This window comes from Pelodiscus sinensis, chromosome 14 (genome assembly GCF_049634645.1).
Source record: "Pelodiscus sinensis isolate JC-2024 chromosome 14, ASM4963464v1, whole genome shotgun sequence".
NCBI classification, from domain to species: domain Eukaryota; kingdom Metazoa; phylum Chordata; order Testudines; family Trionychidae; genus Pelodiscus; species Pelodiscus sinensis.
The window spans coordinates 36,346,563-36,365,280 of NC_134724.1; the positions used below are offsets into that span (position 1 = coordinate 36,346,563).

Consider the following 18,718-nt stretch of genomic DNA (forward strand, 5'->3'; position numbering starts at 1 on the left):
ATAGCTGTCCCTTTCTGCACCCTCGGCCTCTCCTGGCCCAGTGGCGTTGTAGCTGTCCCAGTCCCCATCTCTGGCCCCTTGCTGCCCCCCTGCAGTCATTCTACAGTATAGCTGCCCTCCTACCAGACCCCTCCCTTTCCACTTTATGACATGTCCCTCTGTCCTGGCACAACCAGCCCCTGACCTTGCTTTACGTTATAATCAGAGGAAGCTCTTACCACTTAGGCAGATTGCTTTACTAGTAACAGGAGGGCCTGGCTGGCAATGTTGATAACATCCCAGCAGGAGGCGCTGTAGTGTGGCGCTTTGCTTATATCTAGGTCATTTAAAGCTTTTGAGGCTGCGTCCCCCTTCCCAAACAGTGTATCCTGCCACGTCCCCCCATCTGAGGTAAGGTCGGCAGCCCCCTATGAAAACGGAGGGAAAGCTCTGGCGAGGAACCGAGGCCCAGTCACAGGTGTTCGGGCACCAATTCCCACTGATTTGACTAGGACTCTCCCTACATCAATGGGGGCTGGTGCCGACATACCCCTGAGGCCCCAGCCCATAGAGAGCGTGGCCTGTGGGAAGTCTGAGTGCGGTCGGTGCACGTGGAGGAAGGACTCGCGCCTGAAGGCTGCACCCTCGCGCCTGTCTCTTTGGTTATGCTCCAGCGCTAAGGCCCAGAGGCGGAGCAGCCGAGAGGGTTGTCTCGCGGGCTGCGGTGAGGAGAGGGACGCAAGTTTGCAGGGGGAAGGATCAGTGTTTGTGTGTTTGAGCTGTTTGGTGCCCTGGCTCCCACGCTTTCAAGTGTTTTAGGGCGAGAACTGGGGAACTGACCTCAAAGCCGTGGGATCCTAATGGGGGAGTAATGCTCCTCTTGCCGGTCCTTAAACGAAAAGTGTCAGTGTGCGTGTTTGTGCTGTGCTTAGGCGGAGGTATGGGCATGGTGACAGTGTGAGGATGTTTGAGGTGACATTTGGTGTGTGACGGAGGTGGGGGGTTGCAGTGTGTGTAGTGGGGGCTGAGGTGTGTGAGTGTAGGAGGTGGAGGGTTGCAGTGTGTGTAGTGGGGGCTGAGGTGTGTGACTGTAGGAGGTGGAGGGTTGCAGTGTGTGTAGTGGGGGCTGAGGTGTGTGACTGTAGGAGGTGGAGGGTTGCAGTGTGTGTAGTGGGGGCTGAGGTGTGTGACTGTAGGAGGTGGGGGGTTGCAGTGTGTGTAGTGGGGGCTGAGGTGTGTGACTAGGAGGTGGGGAGTTGCAGTGTGTGTAGTGGGGGCTGAGGTGTGTGACTGTAGGAGGTGGGGTGTTGCAGTGTGTGTAGTGGGGGCTGAGGTGTGTGACTGTAGGAGGTGGGGGGTTGCAGTGTGTGTAGTGGGGGCTGAGGTGTGTGACTGTAGGAGGTGGAGAGTTGCAGTGTGTGTAGTGGGGGCTGAGGTGTGTGACTGTAGGAGGTGGGGTATTGCAGTGTGTGTAGTGGGGGCTGAGGTGTGTGACTGTAGGAGGTGGGGGGTTGCAGTGTGTGTAGTGGGGGCTGAGGTGTGTGACTGTAGGAGGTGGGGTGTTGCAGTGTGTGTAGTGGGGGCTGAGGTGTGTGACTGTAGGAGGTGGGGTGTTGCAGTGTGTGTAGTGGGGGCTGAGGTGTGTGACTGTAGGAGGTGGGGTATTGCAGTGTGTGTAGTGGGGGCTGAGGTGTGTGACTGTAGGAGGTGGGGTGTTGCAGTGTGTGTAGTGGGGGCTGAGGTGTGTGACTGTAGGAGGTGGGGTGTTGCAGTGTGTGTAGTGGGGGCTGAGGTGTGTGACTGTAGGAGGTGGGGTATTGCAGTGTGTGTAGTGGGGGCTGAGGTGTGTGACTGTAGGAGGTGGGGGGTTGCAGTGTGTGTAGTGGGGGCTGAGGTGTGTGATGTAGGAGGTGAGGAGTTGAAGTGTGCGTGGGGGGTGCATGCGCATGCGCCCTGCGATCCCAGCATTTTTTCTCACTTCCTCGCCCTGCTGGGGTGGGCGGAAGGCAGATGCGACAGGGAGGGGCTGGTGGGGCCAGCGCGGTGCTCACTGTGGTCCTGCTGCTGCAGAGAGCTCTTCACTGAGGTCTGTTCCCACGACCTGCTGCACTTCCTGTTGCTGCCCGGCCTTGCCAGGCCTTTGGAGGAGGCTGCCGGAAGTGCCGGGGGGGGGGGGGAGCATTTCAATCCATGTGGAACAGGCGACAGCCCCGTCCCAGAGCCGGCTCTGCAGTGGGAAAAGCGTCTGTACGGGGTTCTCTCCGGTGAGCTGCCGTGCCGCGGCGGCTGGGACGAGGGCCAAGACATCTGGAGGCGAGTTCCGCTTCAGCCCCTCGATTGTTCTGCACAGCCCCTGCTGCTAGCACAGAGCAAGAATGCCCCGGGCAGCATGTGGCAGGATCTACAGCCCTGCGGAGGCTGCCTCCGGACCCCGGCACTGTTTTCCCCAGGAAGTGACATGGGGGGTGTTAAAAACCACAAGGGGAAATGAGAAACAAGCAGGGGTCAATGGTGAGGGCTAAGGTGGGGTGTTTGGCACCTCAGTAAAAACTGAAAAATGTTTCACGGCCATGTTAGTAGATTTAACTCATGTTTTTAAATCATCCCAGAAATGAAGTTGGCTACGCAAGCACGGCCTCTACCGCCACCGTGGTTTCTTCTTGTAACGGGACACAGCTCTGTTATGAGCTTCTCCAATGCAGCGCACTCACTTTTGGTGGCGTCTCACGTGCCTGGTACTTCCAGTCCTTCACGCTGTGTCCCTGATCGCACGGAAGGCGACTTCTTTCCGAACACAAATCTCTATCGGATGAGGAAAAAGGATGCGTGGCGGTCTGTAGCTGGGGTGAGGGGGAGCAACAAGAGAGGCATTCCTGCTTCTCTCATCCTAGGAAACATAGCACAAAAATGGACTGAACCACTAGTCATGATAAAGAAGTTGGGTCAAATCTTCATGTATTGATCATATTATATCCCGCTCTGTGTGCGTATTCGCAAGTCTGGTTTCAACAGTCGCCTTACAAGAGAAAATAGCCATTAGTAGCAATAATAGTCACCAGCCTGACTGCTTAGTTATAGCCCTTCTTGAAAAGGCAGGTTCCCAAGTCAATAGTAACGGATGCAGTAGTTTTAAGACAACTGTCCAGGATCGCACAAGAGAAAGCCAGTGGGTTCTCTCAAGCTGGACTCATTTGAACGTCGGTCCCCCGGTATCTTCTGTATTTTCCAAGAGGTTCAGTCTCTTTGGACGCTTGCTGAAAAAAAGAGTATAATGAAGGCAATTAAACATATAGCTTTTTAAGCGCCCTCTGAAGATTCTGCAGCTTGTAATAGTGCTTGTTGGAGTAGATGGTATCTGCAGTGTATAGGAGAGTTTAGAGTAGTTAATTAATGTTTAAAATGTTAACTGGTTAAATGCTAGGTTTAACAGGTTAACCCTAGAGCAGCCCCCAGCCCGACGTGACATGGCCAGGGGCTGCCCCAGCCTCAGCCCTACCACAGCTGCGGGCACTACACCAGCCCTGCCATAGACAGGAGTGGGGCTGGTTTGGCTGGGTCCAGCCAGCCAACCCAGTTAACCTCCTGCTTACTGGTTAACCTCTTACATCCCCAGTTTAGAGTAAGACTTTTCTCTGAGCACAGTTTGTACTTCATGATGCCTTCCAGAGACGTTTGCCGCGCCCATCAAGTGTGCAAGCAGCCATCTCTTTGGGGTTCAGCTTACAAGCCTTTAACTCGTCTGAAGCGTGGGTTGTCACTGCTGCAGCTGATGTGTCTGCTATAACCTGTACATCTAGAAAGTCATCTGCTGGCCTGCCACTGACATCAAGATAGCACATGCCATGACTTAATACGTGACACCCATTTGCACTAGTTCATTCACCAGCCAGGCAGATTTAAACTTGGGACCTCTGGAGCTTAGTATAGCTTGAGCTATAAAGCCAGCTGGCTTTCAGCTTAGGCTGTAGAGCGCCCTTGTTCTACTCCCTCACTGTAAGTGGTCTGAGGGCCACAATATGGGACAGAGGCCCTCACTAGGTGTGTGGGTTACATAGGCGCATTATCTGAATGTTTTGAGAAAGTTCTTCACTTTTTTCACTGCCGAGTCTTTCACTGTTGCCCTCCTTCCCCCCCCCACCCCCCGCACACACACTTCTAACCAGTCTGTTCAACGTCTTGCAGAAAAATAGTGAGCATTTGTGGTTTGTCTTGGTCGGAAGCAGTGTCCAACTTCAGGATAAACAAGTGACAACACTCTTAACACTGGCCTCCAGTGTGTAGTGTGTGGTATATCTTGTTTACAGAAAAAGTATGATGTGACGGCCATGTTTGTTTGCATACCCCGTGTGTCTAGCATTTTTAACAGCCTCGTTAACTACTTCTAAAACGGGCGTTGACAGTGACGAGTGTGTTGCATGTTGATGCAGTCCGGAGGATTGGTGTTTTTGGACTTTTCACCTACTTTGTCAGCATTGGCTTTGCTGATTGGTCTGGCAAACTAAGCATCTCCATTTTTACTATATAAATCCATGGGATGCTCACCCCTTGAATACTTGTGCAGGTGAGGTCGCTCCATCTATAAAAGGATCGATTGGTGTTGGGAACCGTACAGAGAAGGGCGACTAAAATAATTCAGGGTATGGAAAAGGTTGCCTATGAGGAGAGGTGCTAGTTAAATCTGGTTGTGATGCTTAGATCCCCGCCCAACACCAAGCAAACCCCTGTCCCTCCCCCCACTCTCTCTCCCCGAATCTGCCATCCAAACTCCTTGCTTAGCCAGTGCAGGTCAGTTGAGAGCGACGGGTGCTTAATGGGCAATGAAAAAGGTGCCGGGGCGCAAGCAAGATTTTTACTTTCATGACCGATGTAGCAAGGTCAGCCCTGGCAAAAGTTAAGCATTTGGGGTGAACCCCTCAATCAGGACAGGCTAAGTATCAGAGGCTGGTGAAGGGATCAGGGGGCCACCGGACAGGTAACCCTTCCCCAGCCTGGGACAACCTCCTGCCACCACAGGCCCCAGCAAGCTCCACCCCCTCCCTATCCTAGCTCCACCCCTCCCCATCTCTGCTCCGCCCCACCCCGCCTCTTCTCCCTCCCCTGAGCAATGTGGCCTAGGGGAGTAGCAGGGCTGGGTCTAGTGCCCGCAGCAGGGCAGCCACTCTCCCCAGCACTCACCGGCTTTCTCCGTCACCGGCCATTTGTCCATCAGGAGTCGGGGGTTTTCTCAAGGGTGGTCCCTCCAAATGGCTGCGGGGCCGGTCTCCGAGGAGGGGTCCCGTCTGGCCTTGGGTTCTATGGATCTGTCCCCGTCTTACAGATGGAGAAATCTGTGGGTAAGAGCTGAGAGGCCTGGGGTCTGAATTCCCCTCTCCCGTGGCGGCCCAGCCGGTTCCCAGCAGACAGGGCAGTGCCCTGGAGAGGGCCATTCAGCAAGTTCTTTCTGCGCCCGGCCCATGTGCCTGACCCAGCCTGCTGCTCGCTGCCTGGCGGCCTTTCCTTGCCCACTCCTGGCTGGGCAGCGCTGCGAGCTCCCGGCTGCCACGCACGAGACACACCCCGCAGTGACGGCCACATGCTGCTGGCAACAGCTTGTCGGGCAAAACACCTCCCTGAGGGGGCACGTCCCGGGCTGGCCAGCCTGCTGACACTCAGACTCTGTAACACCTGGGGCCTTGCAGCCTCTGCTGCCACTGGCGGTTAGGCTGTCAGTTGCTAGGAGACAGGTTCGACTGTATCCCTCCAGAACAGGTGGACAGTGCCAGGGACCTGGGCAGCTATTGGCCATACGCTGTGGGAAGCTGCTCTCGGGTGGATTCTCTTTGGCGGTGCCCTGTCCAAAGCAGGGCTGAGCCCTCGCTGGCCCTCACATTTGGCTTTGCAGAGCACCTCCCAGACCAGCGGGATCCCAAAATCTCTTCCCGCCCCTCACCTTGCTGGGACAAGAACAGCCCTTGTCCGCCCAGGAGCATCACAACACCTGCACCCCACGCAGGCCCAGGAAGGATTAAAGCAGAGTGAGAGGGGGGCTAATGAACCAGCAAGCCCCAGCTGCAGGGAATCCAGTGGCCAAGTAGTCCGGGAGGGGAAGCCAGCTGAGCGAGGACTATAAAGGCAGGAAATGGACCGCAGAAGGGGGCTGCTGGGGAAGGCTGTAGTCTGTCCCTGAGAAAAGGGAGGTGTCTTTGGGCTGGGGAGTCAGGAAGGTAGGACCGGGCTCAGGGAAAGGCTGGGTGGTCTAGGAGGGACCAATCCTGGATGGTCCTAGAGCCTGGAATGGAGGGCAGGCCTGGGTGCCCCTGCCAGCCACTGAGGGAGTGATGCCAGAAAACCAGTGACAGGAAAGACGGCCTAGGACTGTGGGCAAGGAAAGACTTGGGTACACTGGAAGCAGCGGGGCCCACAGCCACTGGTGGCGGGGCCTCGGGTGGAAGGGGCAGTCAGCCCACAGCGCTGCCCAGGGGCACTACTGCAGCAGTTTAAAGGGGCCCAAGGCTCTGGCCACTTCCGCACCAGCAGTGGCTGGGAGCGCTAGGCCCCTTTGAAACACCAGGCTCTAGGTCAGCTGCCTCCTTTGCCCCGCACTATCCGTCGGCAGGCCTGGCTGGAAGGGGAACACAGATCGTGACCTGGCTGGAGGGCTGAGTCCTGAAGAGGCAGCAGCAGCTTGTGGTGTGAGAGAGGGGGCTAGCCCTAGGGGGCTGACCTCATGAGCTGTCCCCCATGTGACCAGGATGAAGTGCCAGCCTGGTGGTAAAGGGAGCGACCCGTCACAATGCTGCACGTGAAGGCCTGTCAGACTGCCATGGCCTTGACAGCGACTGAACACAGACCTTCCTGCTCCCTGAGTCAGGATTCCTGCTAGGTAAGCTGAAGGAGAATCTCCATTAGGTGCTAGCTCTATGGGGCCTATGACACATGGAGCCGTGCTGATTCTGCCTGGCAGAGGGTAGAGGTACACAGACACATGGGCAAGCTGGTTCGTACCCCCCCTCCCAAGCTAGATAAAGCTTCTGAGCTGTCACTGGAGTTCCAGTCTCCCTTCTGACACTGGTGTAATGAATCCGTGGTGCCCTGGGGACACTGGTTGTTGCCATGGTTACTGCCCTGGTCCCCACTAGTTGAAAACAAGGTCCTCCAGCTGCAAAAGCCCAGCCCCTTGGAGCTAACCTCTGTTTCCCTGTTCCCTCTGTTAGGAAGGAACAATCAATTTCACACATACAGAATGGGAAGCGACGGTCTAGGAAGGAGTACGGCAGAAAGGGATCTAGGGGTTATAGTGGACCACAAGTTAAATATGAGTCAGCAGTGTGATGCTGTTGCAAAGAAAGCAAACATGATTCTGGGATGCGTTAACAGGTGTGTTGTGAGCAAGACACGAGAAGTCGTTCTTCCGCTCTACTCTGCGCTGGTTAGGCCTCAGTTGGAGTCTTGTGTCCAGTTCTGGGCACCGCCTTTCAAGAAAGATGTAGAAAAATTGGAGAGGGTCCAGAGAAGAGCAACGAGAATGATGAAAGGTCTAGAGAACATGAGCTATGAGGGAAGGCTGAAGGAACTGGGTTTCATAGAATCATAGAATAATAGGACTGGAAGGGACCTCGAGAGGTCATCGAGTCCAGCCCCCCGCCCTCAAGGCAGGACCAAGCTCCGTCTACACCATCCCTGACAGATGCCTATCTAACCTGTTCTTAAATATCTCCAGAGAGGGAGATTCCACCACCTCCCTTGGCAATTTATTCCAATATTTGACCACCCTGACAGTTAGGAATTTTTTCCTAATGTTCAATCTAAACCTCCCCAGCTGCACTTTAAGCCCCATTACTCCTTGTCCTGTCCTCAGTAACCAAGAGGAACAAATTTTCTCCTTCCTCCTTGTGACACCCTTTTAGATATTTGAAAACCGCTATCATGTCCCCCCTTAATCTTCTTTTTTTCAAACTAAACAAGCCCAGTTCATGAAGCCTGGCTTCATAGGTCATGTTCTCTAAACCTTTAATCATTCTTGTCGCTCTTCTCTGTACCCTTTCCAATTTCTCCACAGCTTTCTTGAAATGTAGCGCCCAGAACTGGACATAGTACTCCAGCTGAGGCCTAACTAGTGCAGAGTAGAGCGGCAGAATGACTTCACGAGTTTTGCTTACAACACACCTGTTGATACAACCTAGAATCATATTTGCTTTTTTTTGCAACAGCATCACACTGTTGACTCATATTCAACTTGTGGTCCACTATGACCCCTAGATCCCTTTCCGCCATGCTCCTTCCTAGACAGTCGCTTCCCATCTTGTATGTATGGAACTGATTGTTCCTTCCTAAGTGGAGCACTTTGCATTTCTCTTTATTAAACCTCATCCTGTTTACCTCTGACCATTTCTCTAACTTGCTAAGGTCATTTTGAATTATGTCCCTATCCTCCAAAGAAGTTGCAACCCCACCCAGTTTGGTATCATCTGCAAACTTAATAAGCGTACTCTCTATCCCAATATCTACATCATTGATGAAGATATTGAACAGTATGGGTCCCAAAACAGACCCTTGAGGAACTCCACTTGTTATCCCTTTCCAGCAGGATTTAGAACCGTTAACAACAACTCTCTGACTACGGTTATCCAGCCAATTATGCACCCACCTTATCGTGGCCCTATCTAAGTTATATTTGCCTAGTTTATCAATAAGAATATCATGCGAGACCGTATCAAATGCCTTACTAAAGTCTAGGTATATGACATCTACCGCTTCTCCCTTATCCACAAGGCTCGTTACCCTATCAAAGAAAGCTATCAGATTAGTTTGGCATGACTTGTTCTTCACAAACCCATGCTGGCTATTCCCTATCACTTTATTACCTTCCAAGTGTTTGCATATGATTTCCTTAATTACCTGCTCCATTATCTTCCCTGGGACAGACGTTAAACTGACCGGTCTGTAGTTTCCTGGGTTGTTCTTATTCCCCTTTTTATAGATGGGCACAATATTTGCCCTTTTCCAGTCTTCTGGAATCTCCCCTGTCTGCCATGATTTTTCAAAAATCATAGCTAAAGGCTCAGATACCTCCTCTATCAGTTCCTTGAGTATCCTGGGATGCATTTCATCAGGACCTGGTGACTTGCTGACATCTAACTTTCCTAAGTGATTTTAACTTGCTCTTTGTGTATCCTATCTTCTAAACTTACCCTCTCTCTGCTTGTATTCGCTACGTTAGGCACACCTCCAGACTTCTCGGTGAAGACCGAAGCAAAGAAGTCATTGAGCATCTCTGCCATTTCCAAGTTTCCTGTTACTGCTTCTCCCTCCTCACTAAGCAGTGGGCCTACCCTGTCCTTGGTCTTCCTCTTGCTTCTAATGTATTTATAAAAGGTCTTCTTGTTTCCCTTTATGCCTGTAGCTAGTTTGATCTCATTTTGTGCCTTTGCATTTCTAATCTTGCCCCTGCATTCCTGTGTTGCTTGCCTATATTCATCCTTTGTTATTTGTCCTAGTTTCCATTTTTTATATGACTCCTTTTTATTTTGAGATCATGCAAGATCTCCTTGTTAAGCCAAGCTGGTCTTTTGCCATATTTTCTATCTTTCCTACACAGCGGAATTGTTTGCTTTTGGGCCCTTAACAACGTCCCTTTGAAATACTTCCAACTCTCCTCAGTTGTTTTTCCCTTCAGTCTTGCTTCCCATGGGACCTTACCTACAAGTTCTCTGAGCTTATCAAAATCTGCCTTCCTGAAATCCATTACCTCAATTGTGCTGGTCTCTCTTCTACCTTTCCTTAAGATCATGAACTCTATTATTTCATGATCACTGTCCCCTATACTGTCTTCCACTTTCAAGTTCTCAACTAGTTCCTCCCTATTTGTTAAAACCAAATCCAGAACAGCTTCTCCTCTGGCAGCTTTTTCAACCTTCTGAAACAGAAAGTTGTCTCCAATGCAGTCCAGAAACTTATTGGATAGCCTGTGCCCCGCTGTGTTAGTTTCCCAACATATGTCTGGATAGTTGAAGTCCCCCATCACCACCAAATCTTGGGCTTTGGATAGTTTTGTTAATTGTTTAAAAAAGGCCTCATCCACCTCTTCCACCTGGCTAGGTGGCCTGTAGTAGACTCCTAGCATGATATCACCCTCGTTTTTTACCCCTTTTAGCTTAACCCAGAGATTCTCTACACAGCTATCTCCTATGTTCATCTCCACTTCAGTCCAAGTGTGTACATTTTTAATATACAAGGCAACCCCTCCACCCTTTTTTCCCTGTCTGTCCTTCCTGAGCAAGCCGTACCCTTCCATACCAACATTCCAATCGTGCGTTCCATCCCACCAGGTTTCTGTAATACCAATGATATCATAGTTGTATTTATTGGTTAGCAATTCCAGTTCTTCCTGCTTATTACCCATACTTCTCGCATTTGTATATAGGCATCTAAGATACTGATTTGATCTTGCCTCCCTGTTGTGCCCTGACCCTTCTTTCTCCTTGCCATTATAGGCTGTAGTCCCCCCCATTTCCAACCCATCTCCCAGTCCCGCACATTCAGCACTTACCTGTGGGCTTTGCTCACCTGTCCCCGTCGAACCTAGTTTGTTTAGTTTAGAAAAGAGAAGATTGAGGGGGGACATGATAGCAGTTTTCAGGTCTCTAAAAGGGTGTCGTAAGAAGGAGGGAGAAAACTTGTTCATCTTGGCCTCTGAGGATAGAACAAGAAGCAATGGGCTTAAACTGCAGCAAGGGAGGTTTAGGTTGGACATTAGGAAAAAGTTCCTAACTGTCAGGGTGGTCAAACACTGGAATAAATTGCCCAGGGAGGTTGTGGAATCCCCATCTCTGGAGATATTTAAGAGCAGGTTAGATAAATGTCTATCAGGGATGGTCTAGACAGTATTTGGTCCTGCCGTGAGGGCAGGGGACTGGACTCGATGACCCCTTGAGGTCCCTTCTAGTCCTAGTATTCTATGATTCCCAGGCAGGGCCTTTGACATACAGTGGTCAGTTCTTATTCCCACCAGCGGGGGCGCTAGTGAGCTGCAGCTGGGCCAGTTCCCCCTATGGAAGATGGGGAACAGAGGGGCAGATGGGGATATAAGCTGGCTAGTAGGAAGTTTAGACTTGTGATTAGACGAAGGTTTCTAACCATTAGAGGAGTGAAGTTCTGGAACGGCCTTCCAAGGGAAGTAGTGGGGGCAAAAGATCTATCTGGTTTCAAGATTAAACTAGATGGATTTATGAAGGGGATGGTTTGATGAGATAACATGATCTTGGTAACTAATTGACCATTCATTATCAGTGGGAAATAGGTCAATGGAGGGATGATAGGAGTTACTACAGAGAACTTTCTGGGTGTCAGGCTGATGAGTCTTGCCCACATGCTCAGGGTTTAGCTGATCGCCATATTTGGGGTCGGGAAGGAATTTTCCTCCAGGGTAGATTGGCAGAGGCCCTGGAGGTTTTTCGCCTTCCTCTGTAGCATAGGGTACAGATCACAGCTAGAGGATTCTCTGCATCTTGGGGTCTTCAAAGTATTTGAAGGCTTCAATATCTGAGATATAGGTGAGAGGATTATTCTAGGAGGGGTGGGTGAGATTTTGTGGCCTGCGTTGTGCAGGGGGTCAGACTAGATGATCATAATGGTCCCTTCTGACCTTAAAGTCTATGAGTCTATGAGTGGCGGGCTCCCAGGTTCCTGTGTGTGTCTGTCTGTCTGAGCCAAGGACACTGCCCCAGTCTAGCTACGAGAGGCTGATGTGGGGGAGAGACTGCAGCCTGCCCAGGAGATGCTAGTGAGGAACCTGCCTAGCTGACATGGGGCTTTATTTTGGCTGGGGGGGGGGAGCAAGGAGACATTAATTGCCCCCCAAAGGTGCTGCAGGGGCAGATGCACAAAAGCTTGCTGGGAATGAGCTGCCTTAGTGGCCTCCTGTGAAGGGGCCTTGGGAGCAAAGGTGGCCACAGAATCTGATTATAATAATCTGGAGGGGATCTCTCAATGCTGCGGTGGGGGGGAGGGGGGGGCATTGAGACCATGCGGCCCAGAGGGGAGAGCGGAATGGCAGTGTTTTCTGTGTCTCAGGCTGGGACGGACCCTGTGTGTGAGCAAGGAGAGGCTGCTTCCTGCTGTGAGCCTGGGCGGGTTCCAGAAAACTTCTGAGTCTTCCCCTCTACTTGTCCTTCGTCAGCACGGTGTGTGTGTGTGGGGGGGGGGATTATTACAGCACTTCAGGGTTGCAACCTGCAGCAAAAGATATGGCCCAGCATGTCGCTCCTGCGTCTACATTTCTGAACACTGCTTGCGCTGTGCTCCCATATTAATGCCAGCTTGTGTCTGTTTCTGTGTGCCGGTTCTGTGCTTGCGAGTGAGGGCGTAGGGCCTCTCAGGAGTGCCCCATGGTGGCCTGTAATGTCCCCAGGTTTCTGGGTGGGGGCTTGAGCTGGTTCTGATGTTGAAAAGGATACTGACCCTGGCCCTTCTCGGTGCCCAGCAGAGGGGGGCAGGTACACGTTTAGGAATAGCTGCTGCTGGCTGTCTGACAGAGCTCAGATCCCTGATCCTTGCCCCAGATCGCTGCCGCGCTTCTCCACTGCAGCTGGTGTCGCCCCTTCTCCAGGGGATGGTTGGTTATGTGAAGGACTCATTCCCCACAGCTGGGCTAGTGGAGGGAGGCTCTGGCAGGCTGAGTGCTGCTGGACAGAGTCTGCACCTGGGAGCCACATTCCCGAATGCCGTTCCGACTTGTTTTTTGTCTTCCCCGTGGGGTTCTTACTGAGTTTTTCCATGACCCCAGTTTCCCAGGTTTGGCTGGGCCATGAGATCATGGTTGGAAGGGTGACAAGCCTAGCGGGCACCGAAAAGCAAGCCAGCCCAGTGCCCTGAGCCTGGCACACAGCAAGAACATACCAGGGTGGTAGGATGTCCCACACTAGCTTACAAGGGGCTCCTGAGGCGGAGAAGGGGCCAAAAAACCCAATAGAGCCCAGGGAGAATTAGGAGGCCTTAGCTGCCCCAAATGAAAATGGAGCCCCACTGAGAAGGAACGGGAGGGGCTGGGACAGGGCAGCAGAAGGGAGTCGCTGTGAGGGGCCTTCGAGGGAAGGAAGGAGACTCCCAGGCAGAAAAGGCTCAGGGAACAGCAGCAGGCTTTAAGACGGCGCAGGCCATGGCTGCAGGTTAGAGCCAGTGCCTTAGCAGTGAGCCCCACCCGACAAATCACCACCCTGGGGCAGACCAATTGCCCATCTAGCCTCAGATCCTGGCCGGTGCCAAGTGCTGCGGAGGGAATGAACAGAACAGGGCCATTCCCAGCAACCCATCCCCATTGTCCTCTCCCAGCTCCTGGCGGTTGGAGACTTACACCCCCCACAGCGCGAGTTACACCCCGAGTGTAGGGTTGCCAGGTGTCTGGTTTTGAACTTGACAGTCGGGTATTGGAGCTTTCTGTTCAGGAAACAAATTGAGAAAATAGAACTGTGCGGTATTTTCTAAATAAGAAGTAATGTAGACTGTGATAGAACGTCAAGTGTGTCCAGTATTTTTGTTGAAACCATCTGGCAGCCCTCCCAAGTATCGTGGCTATCAGCCATCGATAGCCCTTCTCCTCCGGGAACTTACCGGTTCCACCACTGACTGGGCCGTGTGTGGAGCAGCACTTCCTTGTATTTGCTTGAAAGCGGCTGCCCATTCGTGTCATTGGGTGATGCCTGGCGCTGGCATGATGGGAAGGGCAAATAACACTTCCTTGCTCACTTTCTCCGCAGCATTCGTGAGGGCACATTCGCTGTTCTACCTCCGACACCTCTCTTTTCTAAGCTGAACACTCCCAGCCTTTTTAATCTCGCCTCACGCAGAAGCTGTTCCAGCCCCCTAATCATTTTTGTTGCCCTGCTCTACACCAGTGGTTCTCAAACTGTGGTCCACTGTGAGCTCAGGGCTTGCCCCCCCCTGCAGTGGAGAGCCTATGCTCTCCCACACCCCCTGCTAGGTTGGAGTGCCAGCGCCAGCTTCCTGCTGGGGGGGGCGGAGAGCCTTGTGGGCTACATCCAGCTTACAGGGGGAGGAAGCAACTCAACATGCTGCCATTACAGCAGCGCAGGAAACCGTTTGCCTGGAGGCTTTCCCCGTGGCTCCCATTGGCTGGGAATCGCAATCAATGGGAGCAGCCGGGGGCAGTGCCTGGGAACTGCAGGAGACACAGAGCCAGGTGAGCACCCTGCATTCCCATCATGCTCAGACTCGACACACCATCCCCCTCACACTGAAACCTCAACCCCCTCCCGCTCCTGTACCAGACCCTACCTCCCACCCAGACCCCTACCCCCAGCCCACGCCTGCACCCTACCTCCCAGCCACACCTCCCCCTCAGCCTGCCCTTGCACCCTCCCTCGCCACCAGACCTCCCACTCTCAGCCCATTCCTGCATCCAACCTCTCAGCCAGACCCCACTCTACCCCCCCACCTCGCACCCATTTGTATATCATGAGTGATTGGCTGGTGGTACATGGAAAGGTCTGCACTGAGCAAGGTGGGCCATAGGCCAAAAAGTTTGCCAACAGCTGGTCTACGCCTTTTCCAGCTTGAACATCTTTTTTGAGATGGGGTGACCAGAACTGCTCTCAGTATTCAGTCTGGATGTACCATGCATCGACATTGGAGCTTTATAATATTTTCCATTGTATTATCTTATCTATCCCTTTCTTAATGGTTCCTAACCTTGCTAGTTTTGTTTTGGTTTTATTTTGACTACTGCTGCACGCTGAGCAGATGTTTTCAGAGAGATAGCCACAATGACTCTGAGTTTTCATGAAGGGTAACAACTAATTTAGAAGCTTCAGAGGGGTAGCTGAGTTAGTCTGTACAGGATAAACTTAAAAAACAACTAAAAGTCTAGTAGCACTTTAAAGACTAACAAAGTCCATCATTTTGCACATGCAGCTGGGATTATATTTTCCAACATGAATTGCTTTGCACTTAATGAACGTCATCTGCCATTTTGTTGCCCAGTTACCCAGTTTCAGAGATCCTTTTCAATTCTTTCCAGTCAACTTTGAGCTTACCTTTATCATAGAATCATAGAACCATAGAAGACTAACACTGGAAGGGACCTCGAGAGGTCATCAAGTCCAGTCCCCTGCCCTCACGGCAGGACCAAGCACCATCTAGACCGTCCCTGATAGATGTCAACAGAAGTCTGTGCAGATTGGTTCATGGAGACACGCAGGGAACTTGCACGACTTTCTTGAGTAGTGTATTGTCAGCAAACTTCTATGGCAGCAGCAGATTGGTGAAGGCTTCTGGTGTCCAGGAGCTAAGGCCCTCAGGGTAACAAAGCGGGGTGTGGAAATTGCTACCCTGCAGGTTTGCGGAGCCCAGAGCAGAGCACTTGTGTGGCTAGCAACTGGTAGTCAGGGAAGGTTTTCTGTGGAGGACCTGGGGAAGGCTTTGTCCAGGCAAGAGGGCCTGGAGCAAATACTTTCAGAATAGCCAGTAGCTCGCCCTACTGCTCCAAGGCAGGGTTGTGATGTGACAGACATTTGGGAAGTAATTACTGTGTGACTGACCATCTTGTCAATATTGCCTCAAAGGGGGGGCTCTGAGGGAAGCTAAGAACTAGCTGCTGCTTGTAGTAACTGAGATATTTGTACAAGAAATAGTTTGCAACATGGAAAACGCTAAGCATCAGCTGCAAAACTGTTGAAGTGAGACTCCTCGCCTGAGGCAAAGCGGGTGGTGACTGGGGGGGTATATATACTCTGCACCAGCATGGAAGGGGTTAAGGAGCGGCTCTGGGTGAGAGGGGCCTGCCCCCTCTCCCCACACACATCTGCAAATCATGCCAGGACTGGAAGAGGAGTTCAATGGAAGACATTGGCTCAGATGGGAGCAGCTGTTGTGCTTCCCAGTGAAAGAGGCTGACAGCCAAGCCCGGTCCAGCCCTCCTAGACAGAGGACACAGAGCCCCATGCGAAGAAGGTGTGATGCTTACTCAAGACACCCAGGACTTTGTGTCTCCTTAGAAACCCCGCTCCCCCTCACTTCCTCAACAAGAGAGAGACCTGTTTGTGCTAACTGTCAGCTCTCAGGAAGGCCACTTGGTTAGTGTTTCTAGGGTTACTTGGGTGGCTCTCAACCTGCAAAGAAAAGGTTAACTGTAGATGCATTCCAAACCCCCTTGAAGAGCATTGTCCTGTAGGATCCAGGGACACTCATCAAAACTACTAAGTTTGCTGTCTCCAGAGAGACCGTGCATACACAAGCCTTCTTGCTTCCACTGAGAAGTCGCACGTTACTTCCCACAACACCAGTGAGATTCATTTCCAGTCAAATCGAGAAGAACAGAGATGTGATGCTGAGGAAGGGTAGTGGAAACAAATTGATTCCAAACTCCCCCAAGGCATAACGTGCTTGGAAGAGCAGGTTGGAGGCCTTAGCTAAAGCTGTTTTCACCCCCACCCACAAAGTCCATTTGCAGAGCTAACTTGTTTTCAGTCACGGCTAGGGGCCGCGAAGACGGCAAATCATTCCCCGCCCCGCCTCCAAGAGCGTTCCTCAGGAACATGGATAACAAATCTTGTTTTGCTTCTCCAACTATTGCCTTCCGTCCCAGAGACGAAGCAAGCCCCTTGTGGCTTCAGTCTTTGTCTTCCCATGCTGATTTCACATTCTGCCCATCATCCTCGCTTTTCTGGTGGACTTCTTGCAAATGCAGCTCCCTTTGTATTTTGGCTTTTATGATGCTCCATTACCTCAGAGATCTACACAGACAGGTAAATCAACATTTCTTTGTCTAGAACAAACTTGTTATTCCCCCATGCCTGGTCACATGCTTTCGATATCTTGTTAGTAAATACATATAATTTCTCAATTATCACCTTTAGATACATCACACAACACTTTATGCTGACCATGTGATATTAACGTTCATTGGATTCTTCTTATGGCCTTTCGGGATGTTAATGTTTAACCAGATCCAAGAATAAATAAGGGAAGGGGGTAGGTGGAGGGAAAAAAGGAGGGAGAAAAAGAGAGAGAGAGAGACAGTGAGTAGATGTTACAAGAGGCTGATAAGAACAATTAGCACCTCCATTGGTTGGTTGGTTAAGTCATTAGGATGTGGAAGGTCCTCAGAGGATGTCCCTGTTCATACCATTTGCATAAGAATTAAACTTGTAAATGAAGTTAAGTTCCAATCCTTCCCTGTGTATTTGGCTTGTGGAATTGGCCTGAAACAAAATGGTGACTTTTGTAGATCCATTAGTGAGTGTCTAGGCAGATTAAAGTGTTCTCCAGGGTAAACCTGTTTAATCAGCACACGACCTTCCACGTCCTAATGACTTAACCAGCCAAACAAAGGAGGTGCTAATTGTTCTTATCAGTCTTTTGTAACTACTTGAAACATCTACTCACTGTCCCTCTCTCTCCCTCTCTCTCTCTCTCTCTCTCTTTCTTTTTCTCCCCCCTTCCTCCTTTTTTCTCTCTTTTTTTCCCCCTCTCTCCTACCCCTTCCCTTATTTATTCTTGGATCTGTACTTCTAATACTCCAGTCATCTGAATTAGTGGGTTGCGCCCACGAAACCTCATGATACCATCTATGTGTTTTGTTAGTCTTTAAGGTGCTACTAGACTAATTTTTTTTTTAAGTTTTTCCTTTTAGGTTGTAACTCGGCTACCCCTCTGAAGCCTTTGAATGGTTAACCAGTTAACCAGTAGGGGCTGGGATGCTTCAGCCTGGCCGGAGCAACCCTTGTCTGTGTGTGTGGTGGGGAGGATGCCCTCCTGCCCACACTCCTGTTTAATTGGTTAACTGGTTAAACTTAACATTTAATTGGGTAACCAATTAAACAGGATTTTACATCCCTTTTTTTGACAGGCAAACACCATGACTACAGTGCGTTGCATACAATGAGTTTGTCAGGCCTGATAGGCCTTGCTTACTCAGAGTAGTGACCCACAATGCATCTCTGAGCCATAGAAGAGGAATGAGACTTGTACGGGAAACTAGTGACCCCTGTGATGCAGCCACGGCCTTTGGAAGCAGGAGAGGCAGTATGGTGAATGAAATTGGTTTTGCCATCATGCTTTATGTAACCTTCGTTTGCTGGTGTGGACTTTTTTTTTCTCTTCACCTGGGACCCTGAGAGAGGAAGAAACAGTCAAGAGGCTCTGACTGGAGACCTCAGAGTCATTAGGCAAGTCTCTCTACGGGTCTGAACATAAGCCCTGAGGGAAAGACAACTGCTTTCCCCATTTTGTCCTTTATGCCTCTGGGGCAACACAGGTCCCCACCTCGCTCCAGTGGAACTAGACTGGGGAGCGTTTCCCATGGCATCAAATGTGTCCCCATACTGGAGCATTAAGGAGATTTCCCTGCCCCTGTTGGGTGGCTGGTGGGAAATGAGTTGACTACCATAGCCTGCCAGACGGTGTCCGATAGGAACATCTTTCTGACCTACTTCTCCTCACTCTCCTGAACCATCCAGGCTTTCTCTTCTCACTCGCTGCCTCAGGGCTTTATATTGCTGCCCATCACTGCAGCCTCTGGGCACCTTCCATGTCAAATCAATGTGAGTCTCTGGCACACCTCCCTTCCAAGTGTCTCCTGTCCTGCTCAGTATGCTGAACTCAGTCTTAGCTGGCCTGTCTCCAGGTGGGGTGAATCGCCCGATTCCCTGGGCTGTTTAGTGGGGTTTGTTTTTCTGGGTTTGTTTGCCTGGTTTCTTTTTTCTTGTCCTTTTTGGCCCTTCTTTCTAGGCTGGGACAAGCACCT

At 51.2% G+C, this 18,718-nt stretch overlaps 1 long non-coding RNA gene across 1 annotated transcript; it reads left to right on the plus strand.

Annotated features, from left to right (window-relative positions):
- Positions 1-1,954: 1,954 nt before the first annotated feature.
- On the plus strand, positions 1,955-3,280 carry LOC142818277 (uncharacterized). Its single transcript, XR_012895665.1, has 2 exons — positions 1,955-2,065; positions 2,589-3,280. It is a non-coding gene; the product is annotated as an uncharacterized LOC142818277 (long non-coding RNA).
- The last annotated feature ends 15,438 nt before the right edge of the window (positions 3,281-18,718 follow it).